Below are 26,304 nucleotides of genomic sequence, written 5' to 3' on the forward strand. Positions count from 1 at the left end.
AGGGTCTCGCTCTAATGACAAGGCTCTGTCCCTTACGGTTCAGATGGATGGGCACCGTCCCTGTATTCCGTCCCTCTATCCCCTGATCCTGTTCTGTCACGCAATTTTCTCCAGTGCTATATTGTCAGACTGGCTTGGTGCTTCCTCGGTGTAATTACCTCACCTTACCTTAGAAGATCTCTATAATACCATTAACAATATTAAAATATATCTATTACTTCCTCTTTCCCTGTCATTCAGAAGTATTCAGATTTTCTACCAGCAATCTACTTTCCTCCACAAATTCCAGATAACGAAACTCTGTCTGACGTCCATGTCCAGATGTACACATGGACATCCGGCCCCTGGCGAGGCCGGACGCTCTGGTATAGTAATATATTGGTTAATGGGGCTCTTGTTGATGTGCTCCTCCTCTCTTCCTTCCCCTCCCACGCTCCCTCCCACGCTCCCTCCCACTTCCCCTTCCACGCCACTCCCACACACACACATACACGCTAGACAGACACTGTAAATATTTACTTACCTTTGATGTAATTAGTTAATGAATCAAATTACGTAATTTCATTCCTAATAAAATTATTATCATAAGTTTTGAATTTGATGAACCGCATGTGAATGTCAGAGGATTTAAAAATGGAGGAAATAATTACACAATATTGCAGGGGTAGTTAAATAATGACAATGAATATTCTCCTTGAGATATAATATAGATTATATACTAAAATAATTAACATTATTAAATTTTATATTTATTGCATTAGTAATACAAATTTGATGCTAAAAATTAATATATATATATATATATATATATATATATATATATATATATATATATATATATATATATATATATATATATATATATTAATTATTATATATATATATATAATATATATATTATAGAAGGGAGTACCACCTCTAGCTGGAAGAAGGGGGACCCATAGCCTCGGAGGAAACCACGCATAACGCATTAGAGGGAATGTTTAGATCCCCTCCAATACAGTTTCTGTGTGCTTTTCTCCTACCACCCCCTTCCTTTTTTATTTTTTGTGCTTTATTATGCATTTGATGGTTACAAGATATACATGGGTTGATACAAAAATAATAATGCAAAAAGGTGCTTAAAGGTTATGGATCTTTTGAAAAACACATATATTATATATATATATATATATATATATATATATATATATATATATATATATATATATATATATATATATATATATATATATATATATATATTTCTTTGAATATGACCGCATATTCTGTATTTATTATTTTCTGGTTTAGGGCTTCTATCCCTCTAACTATTTTCTTAGCATCAGGGCTTAATTGGAATAGGAGTTTTCCAAAACTCATTTTCGTACTTTTAAGTTGAAGAAAAGAAGTGATTTACTATAGAGTGTATTACACTTATTTGTATAATTTGCACGACGTTTCGAACCTCCATGGTTCATTCTCAAGTGAACAGATCTTACAATACTAGTTGATTTTATACCCGCATTAGGTCAGGTGATAATACAATGAAGGTGAAAAACATGGGGGGATACATAAGGGATAAACATAGGGGCTGCAGAAGGCTTATTGGCCCATACGAGGCATCTCCTATCTAAACACAAAGATTAATCCAGTGTAATTGGCCTGTTATGTTGGACATTGTCTTCTGTGTTGGCATCGATATGTTCTTGTCTTGTCCTTACTCTCACACAGACAAGAACATATCGATGCCAACACAGAAGACAATGTCCAACATAACAGGCCAATTACACTGGATTAATCTTTGTGTTTAGATAGGAGATGCCTCGTATGGGCCAATAAGCCTTCTGCAGCCCCTATGTTTATCCCTTATGTATCCCCCCATGTTTTTCACCTTCATTGTATTATCACCTGACCTAATGCGGGTATAAAATCAACTAGTATTGTAAGATCTGTTCACTTGAGAATGAACCATGGAGGTTCGAAACGTCGTGCAAATTATACAAATAAGTGTAATACACTCTATAGTAAATCACTTCTTTTCTTCACCTTAAAAGTACGAAAATGAGTTTTGGAGAACTCCTATTCCAATTAAGCCCTGATGCTAAGAAAATAGTTAGAGGGATAGAAGCCCTAAACCAGAAAATAATAAATACAGAATATGCGGTCATATTCAATGAAACATGTTTGAAAGAAAACCTGCTGCCAGTATACACCAATATATATATATATATATATATATATATATATATATATATATATATATATATATATATATATATATATATATATATATATGTATATATATATATATATATATATATATATATATATATATATATATATATATATATATATATATATATATATATATTATATATATTAATATATATATAGGCCGAGTGTTTTCACTTTATTTTCAATAAAAATTTTCCAAATAGTTTATTTGAATTATTATAGCTGTTTTATATTAGGACTATAATTTATTGACTTAGTTGTGTTAGTTTAGGTTAGGCTTAGATAGGTTAGGATAGGTTAGGTTAGGTTAGGTTAGGTTAGGTAGAGTGGGTTAGGTTCGGTCATATATCTAAGTTAGTTTTAACTCAAATTTAAACAAATTAACTTATACATAAAGAAATGGATAGCTTTATCATTTCAAAAGAAAAAAAATATATATAAATTCAAGAAAACTTGGCTTATTAGGCAAATCGGATCTTATATAGAGGCCAAGAACTCCGTTCTGGGTACTAGGTACAACATTATATATATATATATATATATATATATATATATATATATATATATATATATATATATTATATATATATATATATATATATATATATATATATATATATATATATATATATATATATATATATATATATATATGCGAACAAGCCTGAATGGTCCCCAGGACTATATGCGAATGAAAACTCACACCCCAGAAGTGACTCGAACCCATACTCCCAGAAGCAACGCAACTGGTAACTACAGGGCGCCTTAATCCGCTTGACCATCACGGCCGTCAAAAGGAAGTGATAGCCGAGGCTATTTGAGCCACTTCCCCGACGGCAACTCGGATGGTAATCTTGGGCATAGCATTTCACCAAATCACCTCATTCTTTGGGGCACACGTGAGGAACACAAATGCGAACAAGCCTGAATGGTCCCCAGGACTATATGCGAATGAAAACTCACACCCCAGAAGTGACTCGAACCCATACTCCCAGAAGCAACGCAACTGGTAACTACAGGGCGCCTTAATCCGCTTGACCATCACGGCCGTCAAAAGGAAGTGATAGCCGAGGCTATTTGAGCCACTTCCCCGACGGCAACTCGGATGGTAATCTTGGGCATAGCATTTCACCAAATCACCTCATTCTTTGGGGCACACGTGAGGAACACAAATGCGAACAAGCCTGAATGGTCCCCAGGACTATATGCGAATGAAAACTCACACCCCAGAAGTGACTCGAACCCATACTCCCAGAAGCAACGCAACTGGTAACTACAGGGCGCCTTAATCCGCTTGACCATCACGGCCGTCAAAAGGAAGTGATAGCCGAGGCTATTTGAGCCACTTCCCCGACGGCAACTCGGATGGTAATCTTGGGCATAGCATTTCACCAAATCACCTCATTCTTTGGGGCACACGTGAGGAACACAAATGCGAACAAGCCTGAATGGTCCCCAGGACTATATGCGAATGAAAACTCACACCCCAGAAGTGACTCGAACCCATACTCCCAGAAGCAACGCAACTGGTAACTACAGGGCGCCTTAATCCGCTTGACCATCACGGCCGTCAAAAGGAAGTGATAGCCGAGGCTATTTGAGCCACTTCCCCGACGGCAACTCGGATGGTAATCTTGGGCATAGCATTTCACCAAATCACCTCATTCTTTGGGGCACACGTGAGGAACACAAATGCGAACAAGCCTGAATGGTCCCCAGGACTATATGCGAATGAAAACTCACACCCCAGAAGTGACTCGAACCCATACTCCCAGAAGCAACGCAACTGGTAACTACAGGGCGCCTTAATCCGCTTGACCATCACGGCCGTCAAAAGGAAGTGATAGCCGAGGCTATTTGAGCCACTTCCCCGACGGCAACTCGGATGGTAATCTTGGGCATAGCATTTCACCAAATCACCTCATTCTTTGGGGCACACGTGAGGAACACAAATGCGAACAAGCCTGAATGGTCCCCAGGACTATATGCGAATGAAAACTCACACCCCAGAAGTGACTCGAACCCATACTCCCAGAAGCAACGCAACTGGTAACTACAGGGCGCCTTAATCCGCTTGACCATCACGGCCGTCAAAAGGAAGTGATAGCCGAGGCTATTTGAGCCACTTTCCCGACGGCAACTCGGATGGTAATCTTGGGCATAGCATTTCACCAAATCACCTCATTCACCAAATCACCTCATTCGACGAGTTGTACCACTCGTACAACTCATACTCATACACCTAGTTGTACTCACCTAGTTGTGTTTGCGGTGGTTGAGCTCTGGCTCTTTGGTCCCGCCTCTCAACCGTCAATCAACAGGTGTACAGATTCATGAGCCTATCGGGCTCTGTCATATCTACACTTGAAACTGTGTATGGAGTCAGCCTCCACCACATCACTTCCTAATGCATTCCATTTGTCAACCACTCTGACACTAAAAAAGTTCTTTCTAATATCTCTGTGGCTCATTTGGGCACTCAGTTTCCACCTGTGTCCCCTTGTGCGTGTTCCCCTTGTGTTAAATAGACTGTCTTTATCTACCCTATCAATCCCCTTCTTGTGTGTGTGTGTGTGTGTGTGTGTGTGTGTGTGTGTATGTGTGTGTGTGTGTGTGTGTGTGTGTGTGTGTGTGTGTGTGTGTGTGTGTGTGTGTGTGTTTGAGTGCGTGCCTGGGGACTTTGAGTGGTTTGTAATGTAGTGCTTCCCAAACAAGCAACGGGGAAAAATATCGATATTTACAGAAAGTCAAATGGATCGCTTTTGTCCTCGAATGAATTGCGGGATTTAATTTGATTTTCCCGCGTAAATATCGAGAATCCCCATAAACAATTTAATGGATCACGATAAACTGGTCTGTGACGCCCGTCACTGGTTTTATTATTGGCTTTACCGGAACACATACAAGTGTTCGGCCTTTGTGATTGGTGTTGTTGAGCCGCGTTTATTATGAGAGCACACACTCACACACGCACACTCACACACTCTCTCACACACATACACAATGTGTGTGTGAGATGAGCAGCTGAAAAAAGGTATGAAAATAATATAGCTAATAAAGCCAAGACCGAACCAAAGCTACTACACAGTCACATCAGGAGGAAGACAACAGTGAAGGAACAGGTGATGAAACTTAGGGTGGGCTAGGACAGGTACACAGAGAATGACAAAGAGGTGTGTGAAGAACTCAACAAAAGGTTCCAGGAGGTCTTTACAATAGAACAGGGAGAAGTCACGGCGCTAGGAGAGGTGGCAGCAAACCAAGTGACCTTGGAAAGGTTCGAAATTACAAAAGATGAGGTTAAGACGGACCTATTGGAGCTGGATGTGAGAAAAGCTGTTGGGCCGGACGGAATTTCACCATGGGTATTGAAAGAGTGTGCAGGAGCACTTTGCTTGCCACTCTCCATAGTGTATAGTAGGTCACTGGAAACGGGAGACCTACCAGAAATATGGAAGACTGCTAATGTAGTAACAATATACAAAAAGGGTGACAGACAAGAGGCACTGAACTACAGGCCAGTGTCCTTAACTTGAATACCATGCAAGGTGATGGAGAAGATTGTGAGAAAAAACCTAGTAACACATCTGGAGAGAAGAGACTTCGTGACAACCCATCAACATGGGTTCAGGGAGGGTAAATCTTGCCTTACAGGCTTGATAGAATTCTACGATCAGGTGACAAAGATTAAGCAAGAAAGAGAAGGATGGGCGGACTGCATTTTTTTGGACTGTCGGAAAGCCTTTGACACGGTTCCCCATAAAAGGTTGATGCATAAGCTGGAGAAACAGGCAGGAGTAACTGGTAGGGCGCTCCAGTGGATACGGGAGTACCTAAGCAATAGGAAGCTGAGAGTTACAGTGAAGGGTGAGACATCAGAATGGCGTGAAGTCACCAGTGGAGTCCCACAGGGCTCTGTGCTTGGACCTATCCTGTTTCTGATATACGAAAATGATCTCCCAGAGGGTATAGACTCGTTCCTCTCAATGTTTGCTGACGACGCCAAAATTATGAGAAGGATTAAGACAGAGGAGGACAGCTTGAGGCTTCAAGAAGACCTGGACAAGCTGCAGGAATGGTCGAACAAATGACTGTTAGAGTTTAACCCAAGCAAATGTAATGTAATGAAGATAGGGGTAGGAAGCAGCAGACCATATACAAGGTATCATTTGGGAGATGAGATACTTCAAGAGTCAGAGAGAGAGAAAGACCTGGGGGTTGATATCCCGCCAGACCTGTCCCCTGAAGCTCATATCAAGAGGATAACATCAGCAGCATATGCCAGGTTGGCTAACATAAGAACGGTCTTTAGAAACTTGTGTAAGGAATCTTTCAGAACATTATATACCACATATGTCAGACCAATCCTGGAGTATGCGGCTCCAGCAGGGAGTCCATATCTAGTCAAGCATAAGACTAAAATGGAAAAGGTTCAAAGGTTTGCCACCAGACTAGTACCCGAGCTGAGAGGTATGAGCTACGAGGAGAGACTACAGGAATTAAACCTCACCTCGTTGGAAGACAGAAGAGTTAGGGGATGACATGATCACCACATTCAAGATTCTCAAGGGAACCGACAGGATTGATAAAGACAGGCTATTTAACACAAGGGGCACACGCACTAGGAGACACAGGTGGAAACTGAGTGCCCAAATGAGCCACAGAGATATTAGAAAGAACTTTTTTAGTGTCAGAGTGGTTGACAAATGGAATGCATTAGGAAGTAATGTGGTGGAGGCTGACTCCATACACAGATTCAAGTGCAGATATGATAGAGCCGAATAGGCTCAGAAACCTGTACACCTGTTGATTGACGGTTGAGAGGCGGGACCAAAGAGCCAGAGCTCATCCCCCGCAAGCACAACTAGGTGAGTACAACTAGGTGAGTACAATTAGGTGAGAACAATTAGGTGAGTACACTCACACACACACACACACACACGCACACACACACGCACATTATGAGATTAAGGATAGAGGCAGAAGGATTCATTACAAACGACAAGGAAGTGTGTGAGGAACTGAATAAGAAATTCCAAGAGGTCTTCACCTTAGAGCAATGAGAAATTCCAAAGATAAGAGAGGGAATAACTAACCAGGAAGCACTGGAAGAGTTTGAGATTACCAGCGGGGAAGTAAGGAAGTGTTTACTAGAGTTGGATGTGACAAAGGCTATAGGCTCAGATGGAATCTCCCCTTGGATACTATAGGAAGGAGTAGAAGAATTGTGCCTACCACTCTCCATAGTGTATAACAAATCACTGGCAACAGGGGAACTGCCAGAAATTTGGAAAGCAGCTAACGTAGTCCCGATATACAAGATAGGGAATAGACAGGAGTCACTGAATTACAGGCCGGTGTCACTAACCTGCATACCATGCAAGCTGATGGAGAAAATTGTGCGAAGAAAGCTAGTGGAGCATCTGGAGCGAAAGAACTTTGTAACACAGCATCAACATGGGTTCAGGGATGGCAGGTTCTGCCTCACAGGGTTACTTGAATTCTACGACCAGGCAACAAAAACAAGGCAAGAAAGAGAAGGGTGGGAAGACAGCATATTTTTGGATTGTCAGAAAGCCTTTGATACAGTGCCACACAAGAGGCTAGGGAAAAAGCTGAAGATGCAGGCTGGAGTGAAAGGGAAGGTACTCCATTGGATAAAGGAGTACCTAAGCAACAGGAGACAACGAGTTAGTGTTAGGGGTGAGGTCTCAGATTAGCGAGACGTTACGAGTGGAGTCCCGCAGGGGTCATTCCTTGGACCTATACTGTTTCTGATATATGTAAATGATCTCCCAGAGGGTATAGAATCGTTTCTCTCAATGTTTGCTGATGCAACAATTATGAGGAGGATTGAAACTGAGGATGATAGTAGAAGGCTACAAGATGACCTAGACAGACTTAGTGAATGGTCCAACAAATGGCTATTGAAGTTCAACACGAGTAAATGCAAAGTAATGAAACTAGGCAGTGGAAACAGGAGGCCAGACACAGGATACAGAATAGGAGATGAAGTACTTAATGAAACAGACAAGAAGAAAGATATAGGAGTTGATATCACACCAAACCTGTCTCCTGAAGCCCACATAAAAAAAAATAACGTCTGCGGCATATGCGAGGCTTGCTAACATCAGAACAGCCTTCAGGAACCTTTGTAAGGAATCATTCAGAATCTTGTACACCACATATGTAAGACCAATCCTGGAGTATGCGGCCCCAGCATGGAGCCCGTACCTTATCAAGCACACGACGAAGCTGGAAAAAGTCTAAAGGTATGCCACTAGACTAGTCCCAGAACTAAGAGGCATGATTTACGAGGAAAGGCTGCGGGAAATGCACGTTACGACACTGGAAGACAGAAGGGAAAGGGGAGACATGATCAAAACCTACAAAATCCTCAGGGGAATCGACCAGGTAAACAAGGATAAACTATTCAACACTGGTGGGACGTGAACAAAGGGGACACAGGTGGAAACTGAGTACCCACATGAGCCACAGGGACGTTAGAAGGAACTTTTTCAGTGTCAGAGTAGTTAACGGATGGAATGCATTAGGCAGTGATGTGGTGGAGGCTGACTCCAAACACAGTTTTAAATGTAAATATGATAGAGCCCAGTAGGCTCAGGAATTTGTACACCAGTTGATTGACAGTTGAGAGGCGAGGACCAAAGAGCCAAAGCTCAACTCCCGTAAGCACAAAAAGGTGAGTACAAATAGATGAATACACACACACATACACGCACAGGCACACTCACACACACATATATCAAGAGGATAACATCAGCGGCATATGCCAGGTAGGCTAACATATAAATGGCCTTTAGAAACTTGTGTAAGGAATCATTCGGGACTTTGTATACCACATATGTCAGACTAATCCTGGAGTATGCAGCTCCAGCATGGAGTCCATATCTAGTCAAGCATAAGACTAAACTGAAAAAGGTTTAAAGGTTTGCCTCCAGACTAGTACCGGAACTGAGAGCTGTGAGCTACGAGGAGAGACTACGGGAATAAAACCTCACGTCACTGGGAGACAGAAGAGCTGGGAGAGACATGATCACCACATTCAAGATTCTTCAAGGAATTGATAGGGTAGATAAGGACAGGTTATTTAACACAAGGGGCATATGAATTAGGAGACACAGGTGGAAATTGAATGCCCAAATGAGCCTTACAGACATTAGAAAGAATTTTTTCAGTGTCAGAGTAGTAGACAAAGGAAATGCATTAGGAAGTGATGTGGTGGAGGCTCACTTCTTACACAGTTTCAAGTGTAGATATGATAGAGCCCAGTAGGCACAGGAACCTGTACACCAGTTGATTGATCGCTGGGAGGCGGGCCCAAAGAACTAGAGCTCAACCCCCGCAAGCACAACTAGGTGAGTACAAATAGGTAAGTACACACACACCACGGCTCAGGGAGCCTCGCGGCTGAGTGGATAGCGCTTGGGAGTCGTAGTCCTAATGGTCCAGGTTCGAATCCCTCAGAGGCGGATGCCATTGTCAACCCTGATGTTCTGTTCAGCTGAACAGCCTGTAACAACCTTGATGTTATATACTGTTCACCTAGCAGTATATAAGTACTTGGGAGTTAGCTGCTACAGGCTGCTTCCTGGGGATGAGCAAAAAAATGTGTAATGTCTTTGTTTCTCATCTAATGTCTTTGTTCGTCTTGTAATGTTTTTGTTGCTCATCTACTGTCTTTGTTGCTCATCTGTCTTCGGTTTTCATCTAATGTGTTTCATAAAATCTATCGTTTCTTTCTTATTATTATTATTATTATTATTATAACCGGTACTTTTGTGTATATAAATTCTGAAAAGCGCAATGCACTTACGGTGTATATATTGGCCTGCATTCATTAAAAGGAACCAGACATACATGTTTGTGAGGTATTTTCTTAGTGAAGTATTTTGAGACGAACCATGTATTTTGTAAAACTAGAGAAAATCTTTCAAATATAAATTACTAAAGTTTGTAAATTTGACTATTTCCTGCCTCATTCTCTGTGCAGTTGCCTACTACAGTTACCTGTCGTTCCCCCATCATCGTGACTTAAGGAAGATTGTAATATACGAGTAACAACCTTCAATAAAAGATATATCTCTGATCAACTCTTACCTATGCCCAAGTCGAGCCCCGTAACTTCCCACGCACCCTAATACAAACGATTTCACTGTTAACTGTCTAATATCCTCGCCAATCAAGCGTAACAAGAGGGTAATTGTTCGACACCATCTAGGAATCAGATCGAACTTGACACTTTAACCGTCCAGCCCAACCTCTTGGGCTGGACGGTAGAGCGACGGTATCGCTTAATGCAGGTCGGCGTTCAATCCCCGATCGTCCAAGTGGTTGGGCACCATTCACTTCCATCCGTTCCATCCCAAAACCTTATCCTGCCCCCCCCCCCCCTCACTTCTCACTGCTATATAGTCGTAATGACTTGGCGCTTTCCCCCTGAAAATCCCTTCCTTCTCCCCGTCTCGTTAACATAGACCGAACTTCGAGGGTTATCGTAAATGGGACGAACTGTCTCTCAACGGTCGTAACACGTTTACACTTTCGATAGTCAACCCGAGACTCAAAGGATACCTTATGTCTCAATAAAATCAGAATGTCTGAATGCTGCACATTCTCAACAGTACTGTGCATAATTGAACACATATGTGTGTGTGCACATGGTGTTTTGTCCCCTTCTAAGTATATTACTGTAAAATTATACCATGAGCCCACTACTTTATTTAAAGAATAATTTGTAATAAACTTAATAAATAATTTATATGGAAAAGACGTTTCTCATTATTTCCCTGTTATTCAACATTTACATTTAAAGAGTAATAATTAAGATTGCGCTCTCAACGAAAATTACTGCATCAAGACTCTTGTATTACTTCACATTACATATTTCTTGCCACAATTGTGATACAATCATGTCGTGTCTTATAGACATATTCCCTTTGTTTGTCCAAAGAGTTTGAGATACTGGTAAAGATATCGGATCAGCTAAATACATGATAACATTCCCCATTATACATTGTTGAAAACCATTGTATTATTATATATTTTATTCATCATTATCTGGTTTGGATACTAAAGTGTTTTAGCAATGTTCGTAAATTTTATAATAACCATACGCAAATCACAATTGTATTCCAGTCGTGTAGGAACCATATACCACACAATTGTATTCTGGAGTTGTAGGAACAATATGTAACCCTCTATTGTATTCTGGTATTATATGAATCATATGTAATCCACAATTATATTCTTGTATTTTAAGTACTAAATGTAATCTACAATTGTATTTTGGTATTGTAGGAACCATATGTACTGCCTTCCAGTTCCAGTAGCACCATCCAGGTGACATACTGAAGACTGGACTCCACATGCCACGACAACCAACCGGGCTGTGGTGGGTATGTGGGGCTGCGGGCCGCTCCAAGCAACAGCCTGGTTGTCCAAACTCTCACAAGTCAAGCCTGGCCTCGGGCCGGGCTTGGGGAGTAGAAGAACTCTCAGAACCCCATCAACCAGGTATCAACCAGGTATCAACCAGGTATCAACCAGGTATCAACCAGGTATCAACAACATCTGACTTCCCCGCCGCGTAATCACACTATTTCCCCTTCTCATCCTAAGCCATATAAAATAATTTTTGTCATTTCAGGAAAAGTTTATTTGGCAGGCTACTATATGTGAGTGTATGTGGTCATCAGATAGGTTACTATATGTAGCAGGTAGTGTATATGTGACCCCAGTAAGGTTACTATATGTAGCAAGCCATGTATATATGACCCCAGTAAGGTTACTATATGTAGCAGGTAGTGTATATGTGACATCAGATATGTTACTATATGTGGCAAGTCATGTACATGTGACATCATAAATATTACTATATATGTGGCAAGCCATGTATATATGACACCAGTAAGGTTACTATATGTAGCAAGCAGTGTATATGTGACAAAAATTGAACACGTGGAATGAGAGAACATGAAAATGTTTAATGTTTTAATGTTCATTAAAGGTAAATACAAATATTTGACCGTGTATATTTTTATTTTTAAATATATCCAGAATGATGATATCACAAGTATAACCTTCATATCGTTAAGTATTTGGTTGTACAGAGGGAGCCGGTCGGCCGAGCTGACAGCACGCTGGACTTGTGATCCTGTGGTCCTGGGTTCGATCCCAGGCGCCGGCGAGAAACAATGGGCAGAGTTTCTTTAACCCTATGCCCCTGTTACCTAGCAGTAAAATAGGTACTTGGGTGTTAGTCAGCTGTCACAGGCAGCTTCCTGGGGGTGGACACTATAAAGTTTTTAGTGTTCCGCGGGGACTCTAAAAAGCCCCGAAATCATCTCAAGATAACCTCAAGATAACATTTAAATAAGTTTCATTTATATTCATGCTGATAATGCTAATACACTTTTCAATTACAGAATTTGTGAACAAATTTTAGCCTTTTCAGAAAGTAAGTTTACAAATTTCACCTTATATATATAAGGACTTTCAAACGTAAGATATTGATCATTCACTAACATTTGCCGCCAAAGAGCGCCACGACAGACCAGTGAAGTATTGGAACTTTGCCCTTTCCTCGCTTCCGCTCACTAAATATCGAAAACCAATATTGATAACGATCCAATTTACCTATTAATTTCTGTATCATATAATTCATTTTGGAGAACAGTGGACATTTCGACTGTTCGTTTAACGTTTGTAAATCATTTACACACACACACACACACTCACACACACACACACACACTCACACACACACACACACACACACACACACACACACACACACACACACACACACAAAGAGCCTACCAAAGAGCCAGAGCTCAACCCCCCCAAACACAACTAGGTGAGTACACACACACACACACACACACACACACACACACACACACACACACACACACACACACACACACACTTAAGGTGATGGGTGATGGAGATGGAGGTGATGGAGAAGATCGTGAGGAAAAGACTCGTAGAGCATCTGGAGGGAAATAGCTTTGTAAAACACCACTAACATGGGTTCAGAGATGGTAAATGGTGCCTCGCAGGTTTAATAGATTTCTATGACCAGGCAACAAAAATTTGGCAAGAAAGAGAAGGGTGGGCAGACTGCATTTTCTTGGACTGTCAGAAAGCCTTTGACACAGTACCTCATAAAAGGGTATTAAAAAAAATTGGGCAACAGGCAGGATTAAAAGGGAGGGTGCTCCAGTGGATAAGGGAGTACTTAAGCAACAGGAAACAGCGAGTAACTGTGAGAGGGGGAGACATCAGAGTGGCGAGATGTCATCAGCGGAGTCCCACAGGGGTCAGTACTTGGACCCATCCTGTTTCTAATACATGTAAATGATCTTCCGGAGAGTATAGACTCATTCCTCTCAATGTTTGCTGATGATTCAAAAATTACGAGAAGAATCAAAACAGATGAAGATAGACAGAGACTACAGGATGACCTGGATAAACTGGAAGAATGGTGTAGAAAATGGCTGCTAAAGTTCAACTCAGGAATGTGTAAAGTAATTAAATTAGGCGAAAGGAGCAGAAGACTGAACACAAGGTACCATCTGGGAGGTGAAATCCTGCAAGAGTCAAAGTGAGAGAAAGGTCTGGAGGTTGATATCAAACCGAACGTATCCCTTGAGGCCCATATCAAAAGGATATCATAAGCGTTTAGGCAACAGGTACTCTGAGAGAGAACTCTATCAACATCAGAGGTCCGAGACTGTTCAACACGCTTCCACCACACATAAGGGGCATAACTGGCCGACCCCTCACAGTGTTCAAGAGAGAACTGGATAAGCACCTCCAAAGGATACCTGATCAACCAGGCTGTGACTCATACGTCAGGCTGCGAGCAGCCGCGTCCAACAGCCTGGTTGATCAGTCCGGCAACCAGGAGGCCTGGTCGACGACCGGGCCGCGGGGACGCTAAGCCCCGGAAGCACCTCAAGGTAACCTCAAGGTAGCGTCATATGCTAGGTTGGCCAACAGAAGACCTGCCTTTAGAATCTTGTGTATGGAATCGTTTAAGACCCTGTATACCACTTTTGTCAGACCAATCCTAGAATATGCAGCTCCAGCCTGGAGTCCATACCTAGTTATACACAAGACAAAGGTAGAAAAAATTCAGCGGTATGCCACCAGACTCGTCCCGGAACTGAGAGGTATGAACTACGAGGAAAGGCTAAAGGAGCTGAACCTCACGTCCCTGGAAAACAGAAGAGTAAGGGAAGACATGATAACCACCTACAAAATTCTCAGGAGAATTGAGAGGGTGGACAAAGAAAAACGTTTGAGCACGGGTGAAAAGAAGAGAAGTAGAGAGACAGTATGAAAATGACTTAGGAATTAAAGCCAAGACCCACCCAAAACTGTTCCACAGCCACATTACGAGGAACACAACAATGAAAGAGCAATTGATGAAACTGAGAAAAGGAGAGAAGAGATAGACTGAGAATGACAAGGAGGTGTGTGAAGAAGTCAACAGGAGATTGCAAAGGTCTTCATAAAAGAGCAAGGAGAAATCACTGTAATTAGAGAGGTAGTAGTAACTGAAGCAACCTATGAGGAATTTGAGCTTATCAGAGATGTAAATAAAAAAGAATCTGTTGGAGGTGAATGTGACAAAGGCTGCTGGGTCTGACAGAATCTCACTATGAATACTTAAATAGGGTGCAGAAGCACTATGTATGCAACTCTTTACGGTGTATGACAGGTCTCAGGAAAAACAGGAGACCTACCGGAACGTTAGAAGACAGCTTATGCATTCCAAATATACAAAGAGGGTGATGGGCAAGAGGCACTGACCTTCAGGCCGGTTTCCCCTAACTTATATTCCATGTTAGGTGACGGAGAAGTTTGCGAGGAAAAAGGTCGTAGAACATCTGGTGAGAATGCGCTTTGTAACACACCACCAGTATGGGTTCAGGGATAGTAAATTGTGCCTCACAGGGTTAATAGAATTATGTGACAGAGGAAAAAAGATTAGACAAGAAAGAGATGGATGGGGAGACGGCATTTTCTTAGACTGTCAGAAAGTGCATAAGCTAGGGAAACAGTCAGGAATTACAGGGAAAGTGCTCCAGTGGACAAGGGAGTATCTAAGCAACAGAAAACAGCGAGTAACTGTGAGGGGGGAGACCTCGAAGTGACGACATGTCACCAGCGGAGTCAAACAGAGCCCTATACTTGGACCCATCCTGTTTCTGAAATATGTAAACGATCTTCCTGAAGGTATAGACTCATTCCTCTCAATTTTTGCCGATGGTGGTAAAATTAGGAGAAGGATGAAGACAGAGGAAGATAGAAAGAGACTATAAGACGACCTAGACAAACTGGAAGAATGGTCCATAAAAATGGCTGCTAAAGTTTAAGTCAAGTAAGTGTAAAGTAATGAAATTAGGTGACGAAAGCAGGAGGCTGAGCACAACATACCATCTGGCAGGTGAAATCATTCATGAGTCAAGAAGAAAGAAAGATCTGGGGATTAATATCACACCAAACCTGTCCCAGAAGCCCACATCAAAAGGATATAATCAGCGGCGTATGATAGGTTGGCCAACATAAATGCCATTAGGAACTTGTGTAAGGAATCATTGAGAACCTTGTATACCACATTTGTCAAACCAGTCTTGGATTATGCAGCTGCAGCCTTGAGTCCTTATAAAGTTAACGAAGATTCAGAGATATGCCACCAGACTAGTCCCAGAACTTTGAGGTATAAATTATGAGGAAAGCTACAGGAATTAAACCTCATGTCCCTGGAAGGCAGAGGAAGTAGGGGAAATATGACCACCACTTACATAATTCACAACGGAACTGACAGGGTGGATACAGAAAAACACTGAGCAAGGGTGGAACACGAACAAAGGGACACACGTGGAAACTTAGTACTCAAATTAGCCAGAGAGACATAAGAAAGATTTTTTTCAGTGTCAGGTTAGTTAACAGATGGAATGCATTAGGCTGTGATGTGATGGAGGCAGACTCCATACACAGTTTCACATGTAGATATGATAGAGCCCAATAGGCTCAGGAACCTGTACACAAGTTGATTGACAGTTGCTCCAAAGCTCCGCAAGCACAACTAGGCGAGTACAACTAGGTGAACACACACACACACACACACACACACACACACACACACACACACACACACACACACACACACACACACACACACACTGCTAAGGTAACATTCACTGCTAAATAAGAAAAAGGTGACATCATAATGAAGCCATTCCAAATTGACGTTATGTGTTCATTCCATTTTAATGTGAACGACCTGTTCACTAAAAACACTCGTGTTCAGTGAGTCAATGTGTTCACGGACCCATGTCTCTTACATCACGAATTTCTAATTGCGAATGTTTCTAGGTGTGAGAACAGGCATAGCGATGTATCTTGTATTCACTTACTCTATATAGAACAATGAATCGTGAATACACTTACTCTAAATAGAACGAGGAATCGTAATTACACACTCTATACAGGACGATGAATCGTGTATTCACTTAGTCTAAACAGAGCGATGGATCCTGAATACACTTACTCTATATAGAACGAGGTATCGTGAATACACTTACTCTATATAGAGCGTATTCACTTACTCTATTTAGTGCAATGTATCGTATATATGCACTTACTCTATAAAGAGCGATGTATTGTGTATACACTGATTTTATACAGAACAAAGTACCGTGAATTCACTTATTCTATATAGAGCGAAGTATAGTGTATATATTTACTCGGTATTGAGTGTATACACTTACTCTGTATAGAGCAAAATCTAGTGTATATACATGCTCTATACAGAGCGATGTTTCGTGTATACACTTACTCTACAGAGCTACGTATATGTTTATTTATTTATTCTGTTTAAAGCGATGAATCGTGTAAGCACTTCCTCTATATAGAGCTGAGTGTGGTGTATTTACTTTATATAGAGCGGTGCATCGGGAATGCACCTATTCTATACAAAGCTGTGTATCGTGTATGAACTTCCTCCATATAGAGCTGAGTATCGTGAATACACTTACTCTAGAGCTGAGTAAAGTTTATACAATTACTTTATATAGAGCTGAGTATCGTGTATACACTAACCTTAGATAGAACGATATATCGTTGATATGTTTACTTTATATAAAGCGATGTATAGTATATAGACTTACCCAAAATAGAGCAATGTATAGTGTAAACATTGGCTCTATATTGAGTGCATACACATTCCTCAACGTAGAACAATGAATCGCCTAAGCACTTTATAGGGCGATGTATCACGAATGCACTTAATGTAAATAGAGCGATGTATCGAGTACAAACTATATATAGAGTGATGTATCACTTATACATCAATACATCATTTACCCGAAATAGAGCAAAGTATCATGTATACATTTATTCTAAGTAGAGCGATGTATGTTGGGATCCCACTGACTCTAAATAGAGTGATCTATCGTATATACTTACTCTATATAGAGCTGAGTATTACCCACTGAGCTGAGAGTGTGGACCTACATAACTCATCACCCACTGAGTTGAGAGTGTGAACCAATATAACTCATCACCCACTGAGCTGAGAGTGTGGACCTACATAACTCATCACCCACTGAGTTGAGAGTGTGAACCAATATAACTCATCACCCACTGAGCTGAGAGTGTGAACCAATATAACTCATCACCCACTGAGCTGAGAGTGTGGACCAACACAACTCATCACCCACTGAGCTGAGAGTGTGAACCAACACAACTCATCACCCACTGAGCTGAGAGTGTGGACCAACACAACTCATCACCCACTGAGCTGAGAGTGTGAACCAACACAACTCATCACCCACTGAGCTGAGTGTGTGAACCAACACAACTCATCACCCACTGAGCTGAGAGTGTGGACCAACACAACTCATCAAAAACATTTGAATTTCATCACATCGTTATAGAAACTTGTGTCTCCAGTGATGAGACGCCTCAGGAAATTTTACCTCCAAATTGCGCGGTTTTACGACCCTGGTTCGCATTATTCAACTCTCATCTGCCGGCGGTGTATTGTGTGTGGCCATGTGTCTCATTACCCGACACAGCGGGATGGTGTGTATTGTGTGTGGCCATGTGTCTCATTACTCGACACAGCGGGATGGTGTGTAGTGTGTGTGTGGCCATGTGTCTCATTACTCGACACAGCGGGATGGTGTGTATTGTGTGTGGCCATGTGTCTCATTACTCGACACAGCGGGATGGTGTGTAGTGTGTGTGTGGCCATGTGTCTTATTACTCGACACAGCGGGACGGTGTGTATTGTGTGTGTGGCCATGTGTCTCATTACTCGACACAGCGGGATGGTGTGTATTGTGTGTGGCCATGTGTCTCATTACTCGACACAGCGGGATGGTGTGTAGTGTGTGTGTGGCCATGTGTCTCATTACTCGACACAGCGGGACGGTGTGTATTGTGTGTGTGGCCATGTGTCTCATTACTCGACACAGCGGGATGGTGTGTATTGTGTGTGTGGCCATGTGTCTCATTACCCGACACAGCGGGATGGTGTGTATTGTGTGTGGCCATGTGTCTCATTACCCGACACAGCGGGATGGTGTGTAGTGTGTGTGTGGCCATGTGTCTCATTACTCGACACAGCGGGACGGTGTGTATTGTGTGTGGCCATGTGTCTCATTACTCGACACACAGGGACGGTGTGTATTGTGTGTGGCCATGTGTCTCATCACCCGACACACAGGGACAATGTGTAGTGTGTGTGGCCATGAATCTCATCACCGGACACATGTCTCACCACTGGACATCAGAGGAGACAATAAATAATGACGGATGTTAATCGCGGATAATTACGGATGAGGCCATACTGACGGACAGTAATTGACAGGTGCGTAACTATGACCCCCCCCCTCCCCCCAGGGCCTCCCCCCCCCCCCCCCGACTGACAGTTCCCGTCCAGAAAGGAGACAGATGTCAGGAAATATTATCTAAATTGTGTGATAATGCGGCGGAGGCTCTGGCCCGCTGGTTCACTCCCGCCAAACACACACCGAAATTACGACGTTGGTACAACGTTCGAACAAGTTTTAACACCACCTAACCAGTTATAACAACCAATATAGCAAGTTGTAACAACGTTCTAATACGTCACAAACACGTTAAGCCAAGATGTAACAACTTCATTACAAGTTGTAACAAGCGGAAAATAGAGACAGTTTCGGTTTGTGTTTCCAGGGCTATGGCTCATATTGTGGGGTTTCCGCGGCGCTTGAAATGTTTTAACTTGAGATATATTCCACCTCTTTATTAGGCCCATTAGAGGAGCTCTCAAGGGGGCACAGTGGTCGTATTTAACCGTGTAGTCGCCGACGTGCCATTAGCCGTGTCGGACTAACCATTAGGTGCGTTGAGTTAACCTTTAGCTGCGCTCGTCTAACTTTTAGTCGCCTGGAGCTTACCATTAGCCGCCTGGAGCTAACCAATAGCCGCCTCCAGCAAACCAATAATCGCCTCAAGCCAACCATTAACCGCCTCAAACCAACCATTAGACGCCTCAAGCCAACCATTAACCGCCTCAAGCCAACCATTAGACGCCTCAAGCCAACCATTAACCGCCTCAAGCCAACCATTAGACGCCTCAAAACAACCATTAGCCGCCTCAAGCCAACCATTAACCGCCTCAAGCCAACCATTAGCCGCCTCAAGCCAACCATTAACCGCCTCAAGCCAACCATTAACCGCCTCAAGCCAACCATTAGCCGCCTCAAGCCAACCATTAACCGCCTCAAGCCAACCATTAGCCGCCTCAAGCCAACCATTAACCGCCTCAAGCCAACCATTAGCCGCCTCAAGCCAACCATTAACCGCCTCAAGCCAACCATTAGCCGCCTCAAGCCAACCATTAGCCGCCTCAAGCCAACCATTAACTGCCTCAAGCCAACCATTAGCCGCCTCAAGCCAACCATTAACCGCCTCAAGCCAACCATTAGCCGCCTCAAGCCAACCATTAACCGCCTCAAGCCAACCATTAGCCGCCTCAAGCCAACCATTAACCGCCTCAAGCCAACCATTAGCCGCCTCAAGCCAACCATTAACCGCCTCAAGCCAACCATTAACCGCCTCAAGCCAACCATTAGCCGCCTCAAGCCAACCATTAACCGCCTCAAGCCAACCATTAGCCGCCTCAAGCCAACCATTAACCGCCTCAAGCCAACCATTAACCGCCTCAAGCCAACCATTAACCGCCTCAAGCCAACCATTAGCCGCCTCTAGCCAACCATTAACCGCCTCAAGCCAATCATTAGCCGCCTCAAACCGACCATTTGCTGCTTCCAAATCGGCCCACCATTACCAGTGTGGACCCCGGCATACCATCGTCGATTCCGGCGTCCATTAGCCAAGAAATGTTGACGAGGGAGAACCATTAACAGTGTTTAAATTGTTGTAGCTCTGTACTCTTGCTAACTTTATTGTGGACAAGTCTGGTATACGAGGTTTTATTTTAAACAATTCCCAGCAGACTACACTACACGTAGACTACTGTACACGTAGACTACTGTACATGTAGACTACTGTACATGTAGACTACTGTATACGTAGACTACTGTACACTTAGACTATTGTACACGTAGACTACTGTACACGTAGACTATTGTACACGTAGACTACTGTACATGTAGACTACTGTACATGTAGACTACTGTATACGTAGACTACTGTACATGTAGACTACTGTACACGTAGACTACTGTACACGTAGACTACTGTACATGTAGACTACTGTACACGTAGACTACTGTACACGTAGACTACTGTACACGTAGACTACTGTACACGTAGACTACTGTACACGAAGACTACACTGCTCACTGACTACGGTACACGAAGACTACACTGCTCACTGACTACGGTACACGAAGACTACACTGCTCACTGACTACGGTACACGAAGACTACACTGCTCACTGACTACGGTACACGAAGACTACACTGCTCACTGACTACGGTACACGAAGACTACACTGCTCACTGACTACGGTACACGAAGACTACACTGCTCACTGACTACGGTACACGAAGACTACACTGCTCACTGACTACGGTACACGAAGACTACACTGCTCGCTGACTACGGTACACGAAGACTACACTGCTCACTGACTACGGTGCACGAAGACTACACTGCTCGCTGACTACGGTACACGAAGACTACACTGCTCGCTGACTACGGTACACGAAGACTACACTGCTCACTGACTACGGTACACGAAGACTACACTGCTCACTGACTACGGTACACGAAGACTACACTGCTCACTGACTACACTACACTACCCTGGCTGCAAGATTCCTGATACACTGTCAACGCCTTCAGGTGAAATTCCCTAAGCAATGGTGGCACTGTAATTTGTGAGTACTTTAATATGGAGGCACTGTAATTTGTGAGTACTTTAATATGGAGGCGCTGTAATTTGTGAGTACTTTAATATGGAGGCACTGTAATTTGTGAGTACTTTAATATGGAGGCACTGTATTATTGAGGCACTGTATTATGGAGGCACTGTATTATTGAGGTACTTTATTATGGAGGCACTGTAATTTGTTGGTACTTTATTATGGAGGCACTGTATTATGGAGACACTGTATTATGGAGGCACTGTATTATGGAGGCACTCTATTATAGAGGCACTGTTTAATAGTCACGCTGTATTATGGAAGCGCTTTATTATGGAGGCACTGTAATATTTTGCACTGTATTATAAGGGCACAATATTATAGGACACTTTATTATGGAGGCACTGTATTATTGAGGCACTGTATTACAGAGGCACTGTATTATTGAGGCACTCTATTATAGAGGCACTGTATTACTGAGGCACTATATTATGGAATTAGTGTATTATGGAGGCACTGTATTATGGGCGCACTGTATTATACATGCACTGTATTATGGAGGCACCATATTATGGAGGCACTATATTATGGAGGCACTGTATTATGGAGGCACTGTACTATAGATGCACTGTATTATGGAGGCACTGTATTATGGAGGCACTGTACTATAGATGCACTGTATTATGGAGGCACTGTATTATGAAGGCACTATATTATGCAGGCACTGTATTATGGAGGCACTGTACTATAGATGCACTGTATTATGGAGGCACTGTATTATGGAGGCACTGAACTATAGATGGACTGTATTATGGAGGCACCGTATTATGGAGGCACTATATTATGGAGACACTGTATTATGGAGGCACTATATTATGGAGGCACTGTATTATGGAGGCACTGTACTATAGATGCACTGTAATATGGAGGCACTGTATTATGGAGGCACTATATTATGCAGGCACTGTATTATGGAGGCACTGTACTATAGATGCACTGTATTATGGAGGCACTGTATTATGGAGGCATTGAACTATAGATGCACTGTATTATGGAGGCACCGTATTATGGAGGCACTATATTATGGAGGCACTGTATTATGGAGGCACTATATTATGGAGGCACTGTATTATGGAGGCACTGTACTATAGATGCACTGTATTATGGAGGCACTGTATTATTGAGGCACTTAACTATAGATGCACTGTATTATGGAGGCCCTGTATTATGGAGGCACTGTATTATGGAGGCACTGTATTATGAAGGCACTGTATTATGGAGGCACTGTATTATGGAGGCACTGTATTATAGATGCACTGTATTATGGAGACCCTGTATTATGGAGGCACCGTATTATGGAGGCACTGTATTATGAAGGCACTGTTTTATGGAGGCACTGTATTATGGAGGCACTGTATTATAGATGCACTGTATTATGGAGACACCATATTATGGAGGCACTGTATTATGGAGGCACCGTATTATGGAGGCACTGTATTATGGAGGCACTGTATTATGGAGGAACTGTACTATAGATGCACTGTATTATGGAGGCACTGTATTATGGAGGCATGTATTATGGAGGCACTGTACTATAGATGCACTGTATTATGGAGACACTGTATTATTGAGGTACTGTATTATAGAGGCACAATCATTTAGTAAATAAGAGTTTCTACCCAGTGACAAAAAATTGCACTATAATCAAATTTGGCAAATTAATATCATTTATAATTTTTATTATTATACAACTTGTTTAAATAAATTTCGTGTTGGTCATTTATACTTTTTGTTCATACCGTAGACTCTCTAGATCTGCTTGTCTTATATATTCATCTGAACTCCAAAGTCAGAATTATTCTAGACGAACGACGAGTCACAATAACGTGGCTAAAGTATGTTGACCAGACCTCACACTAGAAGGTGAAGGGACGACGACGACGTTTCGGTCCGTCCTGTACCATTATCAAGTCGATTCATATCGACTTGAGAATGCTCCAGGACGGACCGAAACGTCGTCGTCCCTTCACGTTCTAGAGTGTGTGGTCTGGTCAACATTCTACACGAAGTCTGTAGTCTGCTTCAGGGGATTAATTTGTTTTGATTGAGAACGGTCAAGCGCAAGAGCATCAAAGGAGGCTAAATAGTTTTAAATACTTCCTAAGTATATGAAATGGCAAGGATTATCGGTGAGCACCACGTCAGTCATTATAGAGTATATACACTACTTTCAGTGTATATTAACTACTTGCAGCGTGTATGTACTCTTTGCAGAGTATATACACATTGCTTGCAGCGAATATGCACTGCTTGCACGAGTACATACACTGCTTACAGAGTATATACACTGCTTACAGAGAATATACACTGCTTACAGAGTATATACACTGCTTACAGAGTATATACACTGCTTACAGAGTATATACACTGCTTACAGAGTATATACACTGCTTGCACGAGTACATACACTGCTTACAGAGTATATACACTGCTTACAGAGTACATACACTGCTTGCAGAGTACATACACTGCTTGCAGAGTACATACACTGCTTGCAGAGTACATACACTGCTTGCAGAGTACATAAACTGCTTGCAGAGTACATACACTGCTTGCATGGTACATACACTGCTTGCATTGTACATACACTGCTTGCATAGTACATACACTGCTTGCATAGTACATACACTGCTTACAGAGTATATACACGGCTAGAAGAGTATATACGCTGATTGCTGGGGTATATACACTGTTTATAGAGTATATATACACTATCTACAGAGTATATATGCTCTTTACAGAGCATATACACAGTTTACAGAGCATATACACAGTTTACAGAGCATATACACAGTTTACAGAGCATATACACAGTTTACAGATTATATATACACTGTTTACAGAGTATATACACTGTTTACAGAGTATATATACACTATTTTCTAAGTTTATACACTGCTTACAGATCATATACACTGTTTATACTGTTTACAGAGAATATACACGGCTTGCAGAGTATATACACTGCTTGTAGTTTATATACTGCTGCTTACAGTGTATATACACGGCTCACAAAGCATATTCACTACTTGCCGAGTAAGTACACTTCTCACAGAGTATACTCACTGCTTCCAGAGTATATACACTACTAACAGAGTATATATACACCACTAACAGAGTATATACACCACTAACAAAGTACATACACTACTAACAGAGTATATACACTACTAACAGAGTATATACACTACTAACAGAGTATATATACACCACTAACAGAGTATATACACCACTAACAAAGTACATACACCACTAACAGAGTATATTCACTACTAACAGAGTATATACACTACTAACAGTATATATACACCACTAACAGAGTATATACACTACTAACAGAGTATATACACCACTAACAGAGTATATACACCACTAACAGAGTATATAACTACTAACAGAGTATATATATACCACTAACAGAGTATATACACCACTAACAGAGTATATACACCACTAACAGAGTATATACACTACTAACAGAGTATATACACCACTAACAGAGTATATACACTACTAACAGAGTATATACACTACTAACAGAGTATATAACTACTAGCAGAGTATATACACCGCATGAAGAGTATATACACAGCTTACAGAGGTATCCCCTAAAGATGAGGGCGGGTTGATGAGTGATAAGGGCCATCAGGGTGATCGTTTCCCAACATTCTGAGTGTGTTTCTTGAGCTCCGCGAGTGAGAATATTGTCTCATAAATCCCAAGTCTTCACAGTCTCCCAAGTTTTAACTGCCCATCACAAATTATTTTCCGTATTTACATTTTAAACGCGAATTTTCATTTTGAAAGAATTTACGTTTGGTCTATTATGGAGTTACTTTATCACCAACATTATAATACTATTGTATAAACTACGAATATAAATATTACTAGGGGTACCGATCTTTGTATTCTTTGATTTCTGTCCATTTCTGACTATTTGTTAGTCTCTTCTATAATATATAATGAATAATGGCGAATGATTTGAATTAGTTAACTATAGCAGCTGAAAGATAGTGTAACAGTAATTTTTAATACACGAATGTACAGCACGAGCTCTGCTGAGGTCATCACTGATTGGTCACTACCAAGGCTGCTGCCATCACTGTTATAGCTTTTATAACACTGATGTAGTCATCCAACACTGTTATACTACCACTACAACTACTGTAGTCCCCCAACACTGCTACAATACTACTACACCAACTGTAGTCACTCTCTTCTATGTCACCACTACCACTGTCATAGTCACCACTACCACTGCCATAGTCACCACTACCACTGTCATAGTCACCACTACCACTGTCATAGTCACCACTACCAATGTCACAGTCACCACTACCACTGTCACAGTCACCACTACCACTGTCACAGTCACCACTACCACTGTCACAGTCACCACTACCACTGCCATAGTCACCACTACCACTGTCATAGTCACCATACCACTGTCATAGTCACCACTACCACTGCCAGACACCACTACCACTGTCACAGTCAATAATATTGCCCCTGCAAATGTTGCAAATTTCGCTGCTACATCTACGTCTTCCTGCCAGTGTGCCTCGCTGCCACATCTGATACGGCTCGCCATATGTCACACTTACGTCC

At 41.9% G+C, this 26,304-nt stretch overlaps 1 protein-coding gene across 1 annotated transcript in view; it reads right to left on the minus strand.

Moving 5' to 3' along the window:
- Positions 1–26,304, minus strand: part of LOC123771637 (uncharacterized) — a 751,293-nt gene that overhangs the window by 706,147 nt on the left and 18,842 nt on the right. The window lies entirely within an intron of this gene.

Source organism: Procambarus clarkii, chromosome 75 (genome assembly GCF_040958095.1).
Source record: "Procambarus clarkii isolate CNS0578487 chromosome 75, FALCON_Pclarkii_2.0, whole genome shotgun sequence".
Classification (NCBI taxonomy): domain Eukaryota; kingdom Metazoa; phylum Arthropoda; class Malacostraca; order Decapoda; family Cambaridae; genus Procambarus; species Procambarus clarkii.